General features: G+C 40.1%; 1 protein-coding gene across 11 annotated transcripts in view; it reads left to right on the top strand.

Moving 5' to 3' along the window:
- The first annotated feature begins 174 nt into the window (after positions 1-174).
- Positions 175-18,348, top strand: part of ATG13 (autophagy related 13) — a 56,637-nt gene continuing 38,463 nt past the window's right edge. Inside the window, exons 1-3 of one of the 11 annotated variants that reach the window (XM_047693080.1) lie at positions 187-319; positions 428-532; positions 921-1,037. The gene's annotated coding sequence lies outside the window, so the exon portion shown is untranslated. Of the gene's footprint in view, positions 533-920; positions 1,038-18,348 lie in introns of all 11 variants that reach the window. The other 10 variants (XM_047693081.1, XM_047693085.1, XM_047693086.1 and 7 more) reach the window with 10 other exon arrangements.

Genomic DNA, 18,348 nt, shown 5'->3' on the forward strand with positions numbered 1-18,348 from the left:
CTCCGCCCCCCGCCTTTACGCCGTTCTTTCCTTCTGAAACACTTGGAAAAGTTAGCGAGAAAGATTTACATGGAAAGGAAATCAACTTTTATGGGAATTAAGAAGAAAGGGATGAAATAAGGAGTCCATCCTGGAGCGAAAGTGCGGATGAGGTTACGCAGCTGTATTTCCCCCATAGCCCTCTTCCTCCCCCCGCCTTCATCCGAGCGGATGAAAACAAACACTAACGATGGCGGCGCCGGGAGGCGACCGGCTGCTGGGCTTCAGGCAGTAGTGATCGATAGAGCTGTGAGGGCACTCTTGAAGAACGCGAATCAACGTGAGTGCGACAACTCGCGCAGTCCTGTGAGTGAAACACCCGAGGCCCACGAACCACGAGCCTCCTGAGGCGTGAAGTGTTTATCTTCGACCCCTGCTGTCCCCGCAGCTTCGGAGCGCAGGAGTCCTCATCCAAGAGACGCAGCTGGCCGGCCCCAGGCCCCGGCCTCCGTAATGAGAGCCCCGAGCCACTCTCTGTGTCGCAGCTTTGCAGGTACTAACTTTAGTGGGGATACCCCCAGAACATTCAGCGCCCCCGGGTGGGAGGCAATGGATCTGCGGCCTAACGGGTACCTCCTTGTGAGGACTAAGTCAAGTAGCCCCAGTACAGTCCCTAGACCTTTCTTTGGGAAGTCGGGTTGGTTTAGGCCCCCTTGGCTCTCGATGGCCCCTAGTCTTAACAGAAATCCACAAAGCTTTCGTCTCTACTTTCTCAGCTCTTTGGGTTATCTCGTAAGGTTTTTGGAGGTAATTTGTGGGACCCTAACTCCGGGGTTGGTGCCAATATGAGTGAGGTAGGTTTTCATTCAGTCAAGATTTGTTGGGAAGAAAACAAAACAAAACAAAACTTGCTGAGTGCCAAATATGTACTCCGCGTGTAGGTGAGGGTGACTGTTGACTAGTGAAAAAAGGGACCCCAAGGTTCACGACTGTCTTCTTACTGGCAGTGGAACGACTTGTGGAAACCGGCGATCCGTTCTCATTTAATAAATCTCTGGGTAAGTGGCTAAGCACCTTTTGGGGTTCATCGCTAACTCATCTCCGTTTTCACTTTCCAGGTCAGTTCTCAGCTTGCCCTGTCAATTGAGCGTAGCATTTCACTTTTAGTATTTTCCGTTTAGAGAGCGAGCGAGCGAGCGAGCTGGATCATTGTACTTAGTTTAAAACTCATCTGCTAAGATGGTAGAATTTATTGAACACTTACAGTAGGAAATGTGCAATAATACACAACAGGCCCTTTTTTTTTTTTTAAGATTTTATTTGTTTATTTATTTATTTGACAGACAGACAGCACAAGTAGGGAGAGGGGGAGGCAGGCTTCCTGCTGAGCAGAGAGCCCGATGCGGGGCTCCATCCCAGGACTCTGAGACCATGACCTGAGCCGAAGGCAGAGGCTTTAACCCACTGAGCCACCCAGGTGCCCCTCTTTTTTTTTTTTTTTTAATATTTTATTTATTTATTTGACAGACTGAGATCACAAGTAGGCAGAGAGACAGGCAGAGAGAGGAGGAAGCAGGCTCCCTGCTTAGCAGAGAGCCTGATGCGGGGCTCTATCCCAGGACTCTGGGATCATGACCTGAGCTGAAGGCAGAGGTTTTAACCCACTGAGCCACCCAGGCGCCCCCAACAGACCCTTTCTTTACACTAAGTTTATTTCTAGGTTTTCGTATGTTTTATGAATGTTAGTCCTTCTTTTGTGACCCCAACTAAATTATAAGTTTTGTTTTCATCTCCATTTTTTAGCTGAGCAGACATAAATGCTTGTGAAATGGAATCCCGAGTTAATATTTTTAATGCACTGTGAATGATGAGTAAGTGCTGAAGCAGGTATCAAATATATTGATCCGTATAATGAGATGAATGTAGTTAATTCATGCGCTGTTTTCAAATTGCACCCTTTTGGGTGTAAAGTTAAGGATATGGCAACTTTTGAGATTCATATTTCATAAAAATTGCAAACCACTGGGTTTTCCATTATTGTACTTAACACGTAACTCTTTTTATTGTGCATTTGTATTTTTCCCTTAGGAGTGGTTATTAAAATTGAATTTTAAAAATTGAACCAAAAACTGTAGATCTTGAGCTCTAAATACTCCCTATTATATTGTTTTATATAAGGACTAAGAATCGGCTAGACAGTGAAGTCCTACCATATGTGCATAATGGGATTATACTTTATGGAGGTGGAGGCAAGAAATCTTTTCTGTTGTCTTTCCTGCCCCCATCTGCTCTGATTTAGCTGTATTAGCTTAGGACCTCCATGACTCAGAGCAGGGTGCCCATAGCCTAAATGCAAAAAGAAGACATTAACTTTGAGCTTTCAGAGACCTAAATCCTACTGTATGAGTGATTTTTTGAAGATAATTTTGACCATTCAGAAAAAGTACCCACTTGATAAGGTGCATTCCCAATATTCTGCATTTATATTTTGTTCAAATGGGAATGGAAGGTTTGTTTTGGAATCTTTATCTGGAGAGAAGTTATTTAGTCTTAGCAATACCTAAAAACATCAGAAATTTCATTTTTAAAGATTTATTTATTTGAGAGAGAGAGGGAGAGTGCTGGCACGCATGCAGTGGGGAGAAGCAGAGGGGGAAGAGTCCCAAGGGGACTGGGCACTGAGCACTGGGTGACTTGGGTCCTGATCTCATAATGGTGAGATCAGACCTGAGCTCCTTGAAATCAAGGGTCCTGCACTTAACTGACTGTGCTACTACCCAGGTGCCCCTGAAATTTGTTTTAAATACTTCTTTTCCTTTTTTTTTTTTTTAAAGATTTTATTTATTTATTTGACAGAGAGAAATCACAAGTAGGCAGAGAGGCAGGCAGAGAGAGAGGAGGAAGCAGGCTCCCTGCTGAGCAGAAAGCCCGATGTGGGGCTCGAACCCAGGACCTGGGATCATGACCTGAGCCGAAGGCAGTGGCTTAACCCACTGAGCCACCCAGGCGCCCCTACTTCTTTTCCTTTTAAAACATTTTCTACTTTATTATGGAAGAGATGAATAATGATAACACTGGTTGGAGTGCTGCTTAGATTACAAAATGAAGAGTACACCTAAAAAAAATTCCTCGTTATGACCTTTTTCAACTTAGTTTTCACTTTTATTTTTTAATGGCTTGCATGTTGATTTTTTTTTTTTTTTAGGATTTTATTTATTTGACAGACAGCGAGACAGGGAACACAAGCAAAGGGAGTTGGGAGGGAGAAGCAGGCTTCCCACTGAGCAGCGAACCTGACTCAGGACTCCATCCCAGGATCCTGAGATCATGACCTGAGCCACCCAGACACCCCTTGTATGTTGACTTCAGAGTCTTCAAATACATGTACCTTACTAAAAGCTAATTTTTTTCCTAAAAGTTAACTCTTTAATAAAGGTTACTTAGATTTTATATGTGGATAATTTGGAAGTAATTTCCCATATGGGGTGTTGAGCCGAGTAAAGCACCGTTTTCTCATGCATGGGTTTAATAGATGAGAGGGTGTATGGGTTGCTGATTCTTGGCTTCCTCTCAGTCAAATTGTGGAAACCAATAAAAGCTCTTTAAGTGGTCCTTGATAGGAGAAGGGCGTTACAACCAGGAAGAATGCAAAGGAGACTCTCTAGGCCTCTCTGCCCAGGACTGTCAACAAAGTTTTCTTTCAGTTTGGGTTTTAAATCCTAAAAGGATTTTAAATCCTTACAGGAATGTAAAATTAGTTTAAATCTTTCAAATCCTTAAAGGGATTTAAAATTAATTTAAAATAGTTGTTTTTAACTATAAACCGGGCCAGTTTATTAGAGAAATCCTTTAAATGCCACTGTAGGTAACACAGGAAATTTGTTTTGCCTTCATGGTGTCCCCCATATGTCTTTGGTTACAAGAGAAGGGCACCACTACTTAGAAAAACAACTTAGTTGACTATCTGACAGTAGTATCTTCTTAGTAAAATAAAGGTAAATAAAGAATTTATAGAAGTGCTTAGTACTATTATTTTGGAAAATGGTGCTTTCACTTTTGAGTTTTGATTCATACAAATGTGAAAGAAATACAAAGTTTAAAATCCTTTTATATTCTCTCCAGTGTTAAGGTTTGTTTGTTTTCCAGCCCCTCCAATTCCTCTTGTATTGTCCACAACTATTAAGTCATTAGGAGAGAGATTATATTGAGAAATACTGAGATTTAGATGTCCTCTTTTAAGTAGAAGTTTAAGGGTGTTTTTACTCCTGAATCTATTTCTATTGGAATGTTCAAGAGACCAGATATTTGGCCTTATTTATTCTTCAAAATAAATAGTTAATTAAGCTTGGCTTTATTTTATTTTATTAATTTTTTTATTTTAAAGATTTTATTTATTTATTTGACAGACAAAGATCACAAGTAGACAGAGAGGCAGGCAGAGAGAGAGGAGGAAGCAGGCTCCCCACAAGCAGAGAGCCCGATGTGGAGCTGGATCCCAGGACCCTGGGATCACGACCCGAGCCGAAGGCAGAGGCTTTAACCCACTGAGCCACCCAGGCGCCCCGAGCGTGGCTTTATTTTTACTTCCACCTCCCATTTTCTTTCAGTTTATTTTACTTCTGGTTTCTTAAATTGAATACTTAAGTTTTTAAATTATAAAGTCATTTAAGGCTATACATTTTCTTCTGAATGTTCCTTTTGCTGTATCTCATTTTTTGGTTGTCAGATATTCTCCATTTTGTTTATTTCTAGGTAATTGCAATTTTGGTTTTTATTTCAATGTCTATTATAAAAAACTTCTTAATTTATTGTGGTTAACTTTTTGTTGTATATTTCTAGTTTATTGGATTATGGGCAAAAGCATCTTGGAAACTTTTTTTAACAGTCAAGAGCACGATTAATTTATTATATTCCTTGAACCTGAGAGAAGAATGTGAAAGGTTGAGTTAGATAACAAGGTTTTTATTGAAGGTCTCATATATATAGCAAGTACTCTTTATAGGAACCATCTCATTTAATCCTCCACAATCCTATGAGGTAGGTATTACTTACTGGCATTTTATAAGAAAGGAATTTGAGGTATAGAAAGATTGAGTGACTTGCCCAATATACCATTACATATATTGGAACTTGGTTTTATTATTCAGATCCTCTATGTTTTTGTTTATATCTACTTGAGCTGTTGTCAAAGAGGTATGTTGAATCTTCACGTATCATTTTGGTTGATCAAACAAACTCTCGAGTAGTAACTCTAGGAATTTTTGCTTTATGTATTTTATTGCTATATTACTTCTGTGTAAAGTTTATGGCAATTATATTTTCTGAGAGTATTTTGTCATTATTCAATATCCCTTTTAATCTAATTTCATCACTTTTGGCCTAAAATGCTGCTATAAATATTGCTACTTTGGCTTTCTTTTTCTTTTCTTTCCTCTTCCCTTTTTTTTTTTTTTTTTTTAAAGATTTTATTTATTTATTTGACAGAGAGAGATCACAAGCAGGCAGAGAGGCAGGCAGAGAGACAGGAGGAAGCAGGCTCCCTGCTGAGCAGAGAGCCCGATGCGGGACTCGATCCCAGGACTCCGAGATCATGACCTGAGCCGAAGGCAGCGGCTTAACCCACTGAGCCACCCAGGCGCCCCCTTTTTTTTTTTTTTTTAAGCTGAGTATATCTGTGCTGTTTCTTTATTTTCAAACCTTCTTTTTAACTCTTAGGTAGGAAGACTATTTCAGTTGTTTAAACCTTTCTATTCTGTTCCTCATTTGTCTACAAAGAACTTTCTCAGTGGAAAAGAGGATCTCTACAATTTAATAATAACCCTAATGTTTAGAAAGTGGGGAAATTACTGTTTTCTGTTTGTACTTCAAATTGTACTTAACTTTTTTTTTTTAAGATTTTATTTATTTATTTGACAGAGAGAGAGAGATCACAAGTAGGCAGAGAGGCAGGCAGAGAGAGGGGGGAAGTAGTCTCCCTGCTGAGCAGAGAGCTTGATGCAGGGCTCGATCCCAGGACCCTGAGATCATAACCCAAGCCAAAGGCAGAGGCTTAACCCACTGAGCCCCTCAGGGGCTCCTGTACTTAGCTATTTTTTCTTAAATGTTACTGATTTGCCATATTGAGCTTTTTTTTCCTGAATCTAAAACCTTAAAAAACTCTATGTTAAAAACTGGAAAACAGGGGTGCCTGGGTGGCTCAGTCGGTTAAGCGTTTGCCTTTGGCTCAGGTGATGATCCCAGGATCCTAGGATTAGGCCTCAGGTCAGGCTCCCTGCTCAATGGGGAGTCTCCTTTTCCCTCGCCCTCTACCCCTACGCCTGCTTGTGTGCTTGCTCTCACTCTATCTCAAAGAAATAAATAAAATCTTTAAAAAAAGAAAAAAGAACCTGGAAAACGTTATTTTTTTAGTAAACTTTAGTTACCCCCCCTTTTTTTATAAGTAGACTCCATGCCCAGCATGGAGCCCAATGAGGGTCTTGAACTCATAAACCTGAGATCAAGACCTGAGCCAAAATCAAGAGTCAGACACAACTGACTGAGCCACCCAGGTGCCCCTAACTTTTTCCAGTTTTAAGGACTAGAGATATTATCTGGAATCATTTTATATAATCTCTTGCCAAATTATTCAGTTGTTTCTTTGACGTATTTGCCTTTTTTCTTCTTTGTTGTCTACATCACCTTAAATCTAATGTATCACCAATTCCCCATCTGGATTGCTAAAGTAGCTTCCTAGCTAGTCTCCACTTTTTGTCCCTTTACTTTATCCTCCCCCTCTGTATTCAGATTAATGTCCCTAAATCTTACCCAAAGAAGAATCTGCACTGACTCCTAGTAATCCTCTAGAGCCTCTTTTCCTCACGTTCATGACCCCTGGTAATCTGTCCAGACCACACTTTTTTAAAAAAATATTTTATTATTTGATAGAGCACAAGTGGAGGGGCAGCAGGCAGAGGGATAGGGAAAAGCAGGCTCCTCGCTGAGCAGGAGCTCAGGCTCGATCCCAGGACCCTTGGATCACAATCCAAGCCGAAGGCAGATGTTTAACTGACTGAGCCACCCAGGCTTTATTTTTTCATTAACCCCTTTACGTGAAAATTCTCAGCTATATATTTCCTAATTTTGCTTCTCCCATATTCTTTCTCCTCTCCCTCTGAGACTCCACTTACATATATTTAGACCTTTCCCTGTGTTCCCCATGTCTCAGGTAACCACCTGTGTAATTTTGTACCTGTTGTCGTGATATGATTAAATACCTTAATTCATGCCCTTTCATTCTCAAAAGTATCCCAAGAGTATATGGTCACTTTATATCTTTCTTTTCTTTATTTTCCGTCCTTTTGTTCTTCTGTACTTTATTCCTGATACTTTCTTTCTGGTCTGTATTCATGTTCACTGTTTCTGTCTTCTGCTGGTCTAATCTGCTATTAGACTCAACCATTGAGTTCTTAATTTAGTGTTTTGTTTTTTAGTTCTAGAATTTCTCCTTAGTTCTTTTTGCAGTGTTTAGTTCTCTGTCAAAGTCCTCAATTTTGTGCTTTATTTAATTGAACATATTAAGCATAGTAATTTTAAGAATGTGTCTGATTATTAATATACTTTTAATGTCTATTGTATCTGTTAGATTTGGATCATTTAGGTTTATCTCCATGAATGCCCAGTTTATTTTTTATGTGTCAGGTATTGTATATGAAAAGTCATAGAGATAATTTGGAGACTAGGGTGACATTATTGTCTTCCAGAAAGAAGTTACATGTGTTTCTGGCAGAGACCAAGGACAGACCTTATCCCACATTGTTGAAGATAGTTATGTTTAAAATTTTTCGTAGTAAAAACTTAATTTATCTTGAAATAATACAAATTATAACTGCACTTTGTTGTTTTCTGAGAGAAAACATATCCACTGTTTTTATAAATTAAAAAAAATTAGTACAGTAATAGCATGTTTATCTGGATTATATATTATGGATAAAAATGGAAAGGAGGAACAGAGATGGACTGTGAAGAACAAAGAAATACTTGGAGAAGAAGGAGAAGAAGAAAGATCTATACATAATATCTGTCATCTTTATCCCTTTTGTCCTCATTTTGTGTGCTAATCTTAAAATTCAACCCATTACCTAATGTAAAATGGTATGGCTGCTTTGGAAGACACTTTGGCAGTTTCTCAAAAAGTTAAATGTTGAATTACCATATGACCCAGTAATTCCCTTTGTAGGTATATATAAAGAATTGAGAACATATGTTAACACAAAAACTTGTACATGAATGTTCTTAGCAGTATTATTTATAATAGCCAAAAAGTGGAGACAGCTCAAATATTCGTCAACTGATGAATCAGTAAACCAAATTTGGTGTAGCCATACAATGGAATATTATTCAGCCATAATCTTATTATTATTAATTATTAATTATTATATAATATATAATATAATTAATTATATTATTATTAATAATCTAATAATAATAATAATAATATAATATTATTCAGCCATAAAAAGGAATGAAGTACGGAAACTACAGCGTAGATTGAACCTTGAAAACCTTATGCTTAGTGAAAGAAACAAACCACAACAAGACCACATATTCTATAATTTCCTTTATACAAAATGTCCAGAATAAGCAAGTCCATAACTACAAAGCATAATAATGGTGGCCAGGTCCTGGAAGGAAGGAGAATTGGGGAGTGACTGATAAAAGATGTGGGATTCCATTTTAGTGTCATGAAAATGGGATGGTTGTGAATATACTAAATTAGTGAGTATACTAAAAAGCACCAATCTGTATACTTTAAAATGGCAAATTTTATAATATGTGAATATCTCAATTTTTAAGAAAAACTATGAAATGATTTTTTAAAAAATCCTAAATCACTCCTGCCTCCCAGTTCAAAAGCTCTAGGTCTGTGTCCCCTTCCTCCCAAGCTACTCTCCATTCTCAGTACTGTGCACTCTGTAGTTTTCAAAACAACCTTTCCTTGCTACCTTATACTCAGATCTTTACAGCTGTGATTCTTTCGTGCTTATACTGATTTCCTGATGATTTGGGCCTTAACATTCTGTAGGTGCCATTAACTTTCTCTTTTATATGTTTGCCATGTTCACAAATAAGCATCTTTTCTTTCAACTTGCCCATTCTTATCTCAGATGTGTAGTCTTTCATATTGTTCTTTTGCATTTTTGGTATTTTACTTCTCTGTGCAGTCTGTAAGTTCTTATTTTTTAATTTTTTTAAAAGTTTTTGTTAAGTTTTTTAGTGATCTCTACCCCCAACATGGAATGTGAACTCAACAGCTCTGAGATTAAGAGTTGCATGCTCTTCTGACTGAGCCAACCAGGCCTTCAGTCTGTAAATTTTTAAATTATTAATTCATCTGGCTAAAAGTTGGGAGGAATGGTTGGGAGTGTGGCTCAGCAGCAGGCTCTTGATAATCCAGGGTTGTTGAAAGTTCTCCCAAGGCTCTTTCTGGGCTTGCCTCTACCTGTTTCTAGGGATTACCATGGTTCTGGGACCAGTTAATTTCTTGGCTTTTTATTTCCTTATCATGTATGTAGGTAATGTAATTTTGGATCTTATGTCTAGGTACTTTACCAACTTAATGCTTTTGAAGTTCTGAGAGTGATTTGCCTACCTCCCAACCTTGCCATGATAGGATGACAAACCTCTTTATTACTTTTCTAGGATTCTTGTGGCCTCTGTGATCAAGGAGCCTTGGGCTCTGCAGTTTTGTGCAGAGCACTGGGTTTCTACCTACCTGTAAGATTGAGGTACCATTTCTCACCTCCATGCTTTTTCACACATATTCATTAGGAGAACCTGACCATCAGGCACAGTCAGTAGAGCCTGTGACTCTTGATCTCAGGGTTGTGAGTTTAAGCCCCACAGTGGGCATGGAGCCTTTAAAAAATCAAAAAAACAAACGAAAAGACCACCTGGCCTGGCTTCCCATAGGCCTCAGTTCCCTGACATCAGTTTTTCCCTTACATCTATGGCATTGACTTACCTTTTCTGGAGCCTGGGATTTCTCAATATTTCTTTTTTTTTTTTTTTTTAAGATTTTATTTATTTACTTGACAGATAGAGATCACAAGCAGGCAGAGAGAGAGGCGGAAGCAGGGTCCCCACCGAGCAGAGAGCCCGACATGGGGCTTGATCCCAGGACCCCAGGATCATGACCTGAGCCAAAGGCAGAGACTTTAACCCACTGAGCCACCCAGTTGCCCCAATATTTCTTGTTTTAAAAAAAGCCAACCTTTTTTTAAAAGATATTATTTATTTGAGAGAGAGACACAGAGAGAGAGAGAGCAGAAGAGCATGAGTGGGAAGAAGATCAGAGAGAGAGGGAGAAGGAGACTCCCCGCTGAGCAGGGAGCCCAACATGGGGCTCCATCCCAGGACAGAAGCTTAACCGACTGAGCCGCCTATGAATTGCATGTTAAAACCTCTCATTGTCTTAATTTATCTGCATTTTTACGTCAAACCCTTTTACTGTCATAATTTATCTGCATTTTTATGTGCAGTTTTTACGTAGCATGGGGGACGACTAACAACATCAGTTCAGTCCACCTTGTTGGATGTACCCATCAGAGATTTTAGACTCCTGTGTATCATGATGCAGTGCATTGAAGTCTTTGACTACTTTACTCTAAGGCGAGGATTTTCTGTGATGGAATTTGAAAGTACAGCCAGAGCAGTCATTCAGATGTTTGAAAAACTGTATTTGAAATAGGTCTACAAGGAGATAGACCTAGTTTTAGAAAATTTTACCCTGGGTGAAATTGTACCTTGTTATAGAACACTTGATAAGAATTAATTTTGTTTGTTAATTTAAGAAATTCTTTTTTTGATGGGGTCCTGGGTGGTTCAGTGGGTTAAGGCCTCTGCCTTCAGCTCAGGTCATGGTCTCAGGGTCCTGGGATCAAGCCCCACATTTGGCTCTCTGCTCAGCGGGGAGCCCATTTCCTCCTCTCTCCCTGCCTGCCTCTCTGATTACTTGTAATCTCTGTCTATCAAATAAATAAATAAAATCTTAAAAAAAATTTTTTTTTAAAACCATCAGATCTATAGAAAAATTGTAAGAATTTTACAGTGGACTCTCTCTCATATACTCTTCACCTAGATTCACACATTGTTCATGCTTTGCCACGTTGCTTTACCTGTCATACAGGATATATCTCTCTGTGTCATATGCTATATAATATAATAATATATGACTTCTTTTTTCCCTTTTTTTTTTTTTTTTTTGCTGGGCCCTTGAGAAAAGTTACTTGTATTTTTTTTTTTTTAAGATTTTATTTATTTATTTGACAGAGAGAGAGATCACAAGTAGGCAGGCAGGCAGAAAGAGGGGAAGCAGGCTCCTGCTGAGCAGAGAGCCCAATGCAGGGCTCGATCCCAGGACCCTGAGATCATGACCTGGGCTGAAGACAGAGGCTTAACCCACTGAGCCACCCAGGCGCCCCAGTTACTTGTATTTCTTAAGAACAAGAGCATTGAGGGGCACCTGGGTGGCTCAGTGGGTTAAAGCCTCTGCCTTCAGCTCAGGTCATGATCCCAGGTTCCTGGGATCGAGCCCCGCATCGGGCTCTCTGCTCAGCAGGGAGCCTGCTTCCTCCTCTCTCTCTGTCTGCTTCTCTGTGATCTCCGTCTGTCAAATAAATAAATAAAATCTTAAAAAAAAAAAAAAAGAACAAGAGCATTGACTAAAGTGTAATTGTATCAAATTTAGGAAATTTAACATCAGTATACAGTTATTGGTATACCTAGTATATAGTCAGTATCAAATGTTACCAGTTATTTTAGTATTCTTCTTTATAGCAGCTTCTATTTTTAAGATTTTATTTATCTATTTATTTACTTATTTTAGATTGTATTTTTAAGTAATCTGTACTCCCGGTGTGGGGCTTGAACTAAAAACCCTGAGATCAAGAGTTGCAGGCTCTACTGACTAACCCACCCCGGCTCCCCTATAGAAATTCTTCTGGAAGTACGTGATTGGGGTGCTTGGGTGGCTCAGTCAGTTAAGCTACCTACTCTTGACTATGGCTCAGGTCATGATCTTCAGGTGTTAAGGTCAAGCCCTGCATTAGGCTTCACTGTCAGTGTGGGGTTTGCTTGAGATTCTCTCTCCCCCTCTGCCCCTCCCCCCACTGGTATAGACTTGTTCTCACTTGCTCTCTTTCTCTTAAGTAAATCTTATAAAAGTCCATGATCAAGCATTGCATTTAGTTGTCATACCTCTTTAATTGCCTTTATTCTAAAACATTTTTTCAGTCTTTTTTTTTTTTTTTTTGGTCTTTCATAAGATTGACATTTTTTAAGACTACAAGCCAATTATTTGTAAAATGCCCTTTTAATTTAAGCTCATCTAATTGCTTCTCATGGTTAGAGTCTGATACACAGTTTGAGTAGGAAAGCTACAATAAGTGACATGTCCTTCTTACTATATGACATCAAGAGGAATATAGTATCACTTTTCCAATTGTTGGTATGTTTCTTTCATTACTTTGTTAAGACTGTATCTACCAGGGGCGCCTGGGTGGCTCAGTGGGTTAAACCTCTGCCTTTGGCTCGGGTCATGGTCTCAGGGTCCTGGGATCATGCCCTGCATCGCACTGTCTGCTCAGCGGGGGGCCTGCTTCTGCTGCCGCCCCCCCACACCTGCCTCTGCCTACTTGTGATCTCTCTCTCTCTGTTAAATAAATAGATAAAATCTTAAAAAAAAAAGACTGTATCTACCAGACTTCTCTGTAATAAGTAATCTGTGGGAAGATTGTGTAAATATTGCATTTTCCAGCAAACGGTCACCTAGTGGTTATCTATTGGTGATTCCCCCTCCGCCCCTGCCCTGGTGATTTTCTTGAGTCAGTTATTCATAGTAGTTGCGGAATGGTAATTTTTATAATTTTGTCATTCTTTGTACATTTACTACTTGATAGTCTACTGTGAAGAAGTATTATACATCTGCCTCTGAAACCAGTGTTGAGGAAAATGTGAAGATCCTTGCTGTAGACAGTAAACAAAATGACTGGCAAGAAAAGATTGTCTCTGCTCTTCCACTGCTAGCTGGGAAAGTAAATATAAAATTGTGAGTTTAAATTTCAGTGCTCCCCAGACTTCATATACTTGCATGATAAATGTGCGTTTAAAAGTGCTTTATGGGGGTGCCTGGGTGGCTCAGTGGGTTAAAGCCTCTGCTTTCGGCTCAGGTCATGATCCCAGGGTCCTGGGATCAAGCCCTGCATCGGGCTTTCTGCTCAGCAGGGAGCCTGCTTCCTCCTGTCTCTCTGCCTGCCTCTCTGCCTACTTGTGATCTCTGTCTGTCAAATAAATAAATAAAATCTTTAAAAAAAAATAAAAGTGCTTTATGGGGGGCACCTGGGTGGCTCAGTCATTAAGCATCTGCCTTTGGCTTGGGTCGATCCCAGGGTCCTGGGATCAAGCCCCGAATTGGGCTCCCTGCTCAGCAGGAAGTCTGCTTCTCCCTCTCCACCTTCTTGTATTCCCTTTCTCGCTCACTCTCTCTCTCTCTGTCAAAAATAGGTGGATGAAATCTTAAAAAAAAAAAAAAAACCAAATAAATAAAAGTGCTTTATGGGAGGGCACTTGGGTGACTCAGTTGATTTAGCACCTGACTCTTGATTTCAACTCAAGTTGTGATCTCAGAGTCATGAGATTGAGCCCCACATTGGCTCTGCGCTGGGCATGGAGCCTGCTTAAGATTCTCTCTTCCTCTTCTCCTACCCTTACCCCATTCCCCTCTCTCAGACGCATGTGCACTCTCTCTTTTAAAAAAATCTAAAAGTGGTTTATGGGAACATTGTTAAATTCTTATCAATCTTGAAAATAATATTTGTGCTAAGCATCTGTAAATAATTTTTTTAATTGTAGGCAAAATAATCCTATGATTTTAATAGTTGTTGAAGTTACTATTTTGTAGTTTGCATGATGAATAGAAATAAGCATATATAAATATGAAAGCAATATCGTTAACATGCCAGGAGTTGTTACTCAAAGCAACTGAATTTGGTTAATACTTAAATCATGGAACTGTTAGCTTTTCAGTATTAGATTAGTTCCATATATAGATTGCTTTTCAAAAAGCCTAAAGTTGTCAAGAGAGTTAGAAAACAAGCCATAGACTAGAAACAAATATTTGCAAAAGACACACATCTGATGAAAGACTTATCCAAAATATACAAACAACTCTTAAAACTCAATAATAAAATACACAACCCCATTAAAAAATGGACCAAAGACCTTAACAGACACCTCACCAAAGATATGCAGATGGGAAAGAGTCATATGAAAAGATACTTAGCATCAGTGAAATGAGATATACATACAAGATTATTACAGTATTACTGACAGTGTTTCCTACACTGTACTTTTCATCCATGTGACTGACTTGTTTTATAGCTGGAAGTCTGTACTACTTAATCCCCTTCACCTCTCCCCACATCCCCTTACCCAAAACTAAACATACTCTTAACCATATGATCCACCAATCACACTCCTTGGTATTTACTAAAGAAAGAAATTGAAAACTTGTCCCCAGCACCACAAGGGGTCTTAGAGCCTTCCTTGGGGGAAATTCAGTGTCCTCAGAGGCCAAAACCTCTATATACTGACATTTGAGGTTTTTTTCCAATTGAAAAAGTTGGGGGGGGGGCGTGCAGCTTGTACCCAGTGATCCTCTGAGCCCCACCAGATTCACTCATACACCCTTAGTTTCTGCTGTCTTTTTGGTGCATCATGCTCAAATTGAATGGGACAGCAAAGGGATCACCAGTCATTGGGTGAAAGCCTCCAACATGGCTGCCTGTGTTTTTCAAGCCAAGTGGAGAAGGGGGCTCCAGAGATGGGAGTGGGAGTGTGTATTGTATGGATGGAGATTTCTATGATTTGTCCTACATAACTGACCACTCCGACCTGCACATACACAGACAGGCTAAAGAATATTGTTCGTGAGACTTGTGCTGGATAAGTGATCTTGGGACCCTGATTAGTTGACATTAGCTGGTCTCCAGGTCAGAATTGGACCTTCTGGTCTGGACGCTAAGAGCTATAAATTTTGCCTTACATCCCCTCCTGCTCCAGGTTGGGCTGGCCCCTCAGAATGGAATTGAGAAGGGGGCGGCAAGCACATGTGGCCCAGGCTCTTTGAAGATTAGTTAAAGACATGATAACAGCAATTCAGCTCACTCCAAACTGCACAAAGGCGAACACTTGTTTAACTTCAGATCCTGTTGTTTGCCCTCTAAATATGGCCCTTACGGGAATTTTCAGTTGGAAGTCTCACCTGAAGGAAGGACACTCGTCCATGCTTCTCAGTGGAGACTCCAGCGTGGCTGTCTCCACGGGGCTTCAGCTAATGAGGTTGGATGTTTTAAGTACCTGATTTGATAAAACTCTTATTCTCCTTTACTGCTTACTACTGCCCTCGCCTATGCAGATTTCCCTTTTCTTTCTGTTTCTGTTCGTGGTTGTTTGTTGTTTTTTTTTAAAGATTTTATTTACTTGAGGGCACCTGGGTGGCTCAATGGGTTAAACCTCTGCCTTCGACTCAGATCATGATCTCAGGGTCCTGGAATCGAGCCCCGCATCGGGCTCTCTGCTCAGCAGGGAGCCTGCTTCCCCCTCTGCCTGCTGCTCTGCCTACTTAAGATCTCTCTCTCTCTCTCTCTCTCTCTGTCAAATAAATAAATATTTATTTGAGAGAGAAAGCACGAGTGGTTGGCAGTGGGAGAGGAAGAAGCTGATTCCCTTCTGAGCAGAGAGGCCCACGTGGGGCTCAGTCCCAGGGCCCTCAGATCATGACCTGAGCCAAAGGCAGATGCTTAACTGACTGAGCCACCCAGGTGCCACTCTCTTAGATTTTTATAATACCAATAAAGTGGTTTTTTCCCCCTTGGAAACTGAGGGTACTGCTCTCCCCCCATGAATCTTTTCTTCAGAACAGAGTGCCTCATACAGACCTGATGGAAATCCAGCATGTTCGTTGATTCATTGTTTCCAAAAAGTCAATGTCCAGTCTTCTAACATGAGGGAGGAAGGACCGTTTTGCCCTGAGTGGGGTTATGAAAGGAGTGTAGGGCCTAGAGTGGGGTCTAACTGCTTATTCTATGGACTTTTATAAAATAATCTTCCTGTTTCAGCTTCATCTGCCATTCTACTTTTTTAGGAGAGATCTGGTAACTCTCATTCCTTAGCCTCTTTTGGGTTCTTTGGTTCTGATGAGTTTGCTTTGTCAGCTCTGCTCTGTCAATTATCTGTTCCTTCTGTTTTCTGTATTCCAAAACTGTGATGCTATTATCTCCATGCGCATTCTTCTGGTCCCTGTGTGTATGCTTTTTAAGCCCTCCCACCCCCGCCCCTGCCATTTTTTGTTTTAATGATGCTTTAGGAGTGAGTAGAAATAAACAAGCATGGAAACCTTTATACTTAACCAGTCTGTTCACTGCCCCCCCCCCAATATTTTGTCGATATCTTTCATTTGTTATTTCCTTTTCTGCCTTTATTATTATTATTTTTTAAGATTTTATGTATTTGAGAGAGAGAGCAGAAACAGGGGCATTGGCAGATGGAGAGGGAGAGGCAGACTCCCTGCTGAGCAGGGAGCCCAACTCAGGGCTCAGTCCCAGGACCCAGAGATCGTGGCCTGAGCCGAAGGCAGATGCTTATCTAACTGAGCCACAAAGGCGCCCCCTTTTCTGCCTTTATTTACAACCTTTATATTTCTGTGCTCTTAACTGGGGATTGAGAAGATAGTTGAGATAAATGTTTACCTACTTAAGTAGAACTCATTTTTTTAAGTTGAAATTACCATTTTGGTATGAAAGTCAAAAGAAGTAGAGAACCTGCCCATCTGGTTAAGTCTGCTTTTCCCTTGTTGATTATATATTTTGCACTGGAGCAGTGGTGTAGAATTTTCTGGCTAGTATTTGGATGTTGATGATTATCTACATATTACATAACAATGTAAGATTATCTACATCTTACATAACAATGAGGAGTTAAACACTAACTCCCCATTCTCTCCTTCCCCAGCTCCTGACAACCACTCATGCTTTATGGCAATGATCTGACTCCTCTTGAGTACCTCATAAAAGTGGTTCATACAGCATTTGTCCTTTCGTGACTGGCTTATTTCATTTAGCTAAAGTCCTCAGAGTACATCCATGTTGTAGCATGTATCAGAATTTCCTTTTTAAGGCTGGATAATATTCCATTGTATATAGACATACCACATTTTGCTTATTATATTTTGTTTAAAAATAGTTTAGTATAGTATAAATCTCTACATGTTCTAAATACTTTGGGAACCTTAAAGAATTACTTGTTATGAATTTCTATTAATGAAAATGATGGAAGTAACTGGGTGGCTCAGTCAATTAAGCATCCGACTCTTGCTTTTGGCTCAGGTCATGATCTCAGGAGTGTGAGATCCAGCCCCATGGCTGGCTCCCCCGTAGGCTTGGAGCCTGCTTAAGATTCCCTCCCTCTCCTCCCTATACTCTCAAGTGTGTTCTCTCACTCTCTAAAAAAATGGGGGAAAAAAGAAAATGATGTGCAGAGAACGTTGTTGAACTGAAATTGCAATTCAAAGCCCACTAAAAATTTTTTGTTGTTAAATGTATAAGTCTTAAAGGCCTTAATTGAGGTTATTTCTCAGGCAGGAAAAGCTGTGAATGGTGAGTCTGGGGAAAATAGGTGTTGATGAGGGGATAGCAGTATTTGTGGGAGGATTACAATGTGTAAATATATTTCTGACCTAATTAAGCCATTTTATAAAAGGTAACACTTGATAAATTTAATCAAATATATGTTGGTGGGAACCACATAGAATTTTTTTGTAAATATCTGAAATTATACATAGTAATTAGGTTATGTCCCTAGGGCAAAACATTTAATAAAGAAGGTGGTAGGTAGCTGTGATTAACTTACATATTCAGGGGGTGCCTGTGTGGCTCAGTCGGTTAAGCAACTGCCTTCGGTTCAGGTCATGATCCCAGGGTCCTGGGATCAAGCCTGGCATCGGGCTCCCTGCTTGGTGGGAAGCCTGCTTCTCTGTCTCCCACTCCCTCCGCTTGTGATCCCTCTCTTGCTGTGTCTCTCTCTGTCAAATAAATAAAATCTTTAAAAAAAAAAAACAAAAAACTTAGGGGTGCGTGGGTGGCTCAGTGGGTTAAAGCCTCTGCCTTCGGCTCAGGTCATGCATGATTCTAGGGTCCTGGGATTGAGCTGTGCATTGGTCTCTCTGCTCAGCGGGGAGCCTGCTTCCCACCGCCCCCACCTCTGCCTGCCTCTCTGCCTACTTGTGATCTCTGTCAAATAAATAAACTCTTAAAAAAACCCACAAACTTATATATT

The sequence above is a fragment of the Lutra lutra genome, chromosome 10 (genome assembly GCF_902655055.1).
Source record: "Lutra lutra chromosome 10, mLutLut1.2, whole genome shotgun sequence".
Taxonomy (NCBI): Eukaryota; Metazoa; Chordata; class Mammalia; order Carnivora; family Mustelidae; genus Lutra; species Lutra lutra.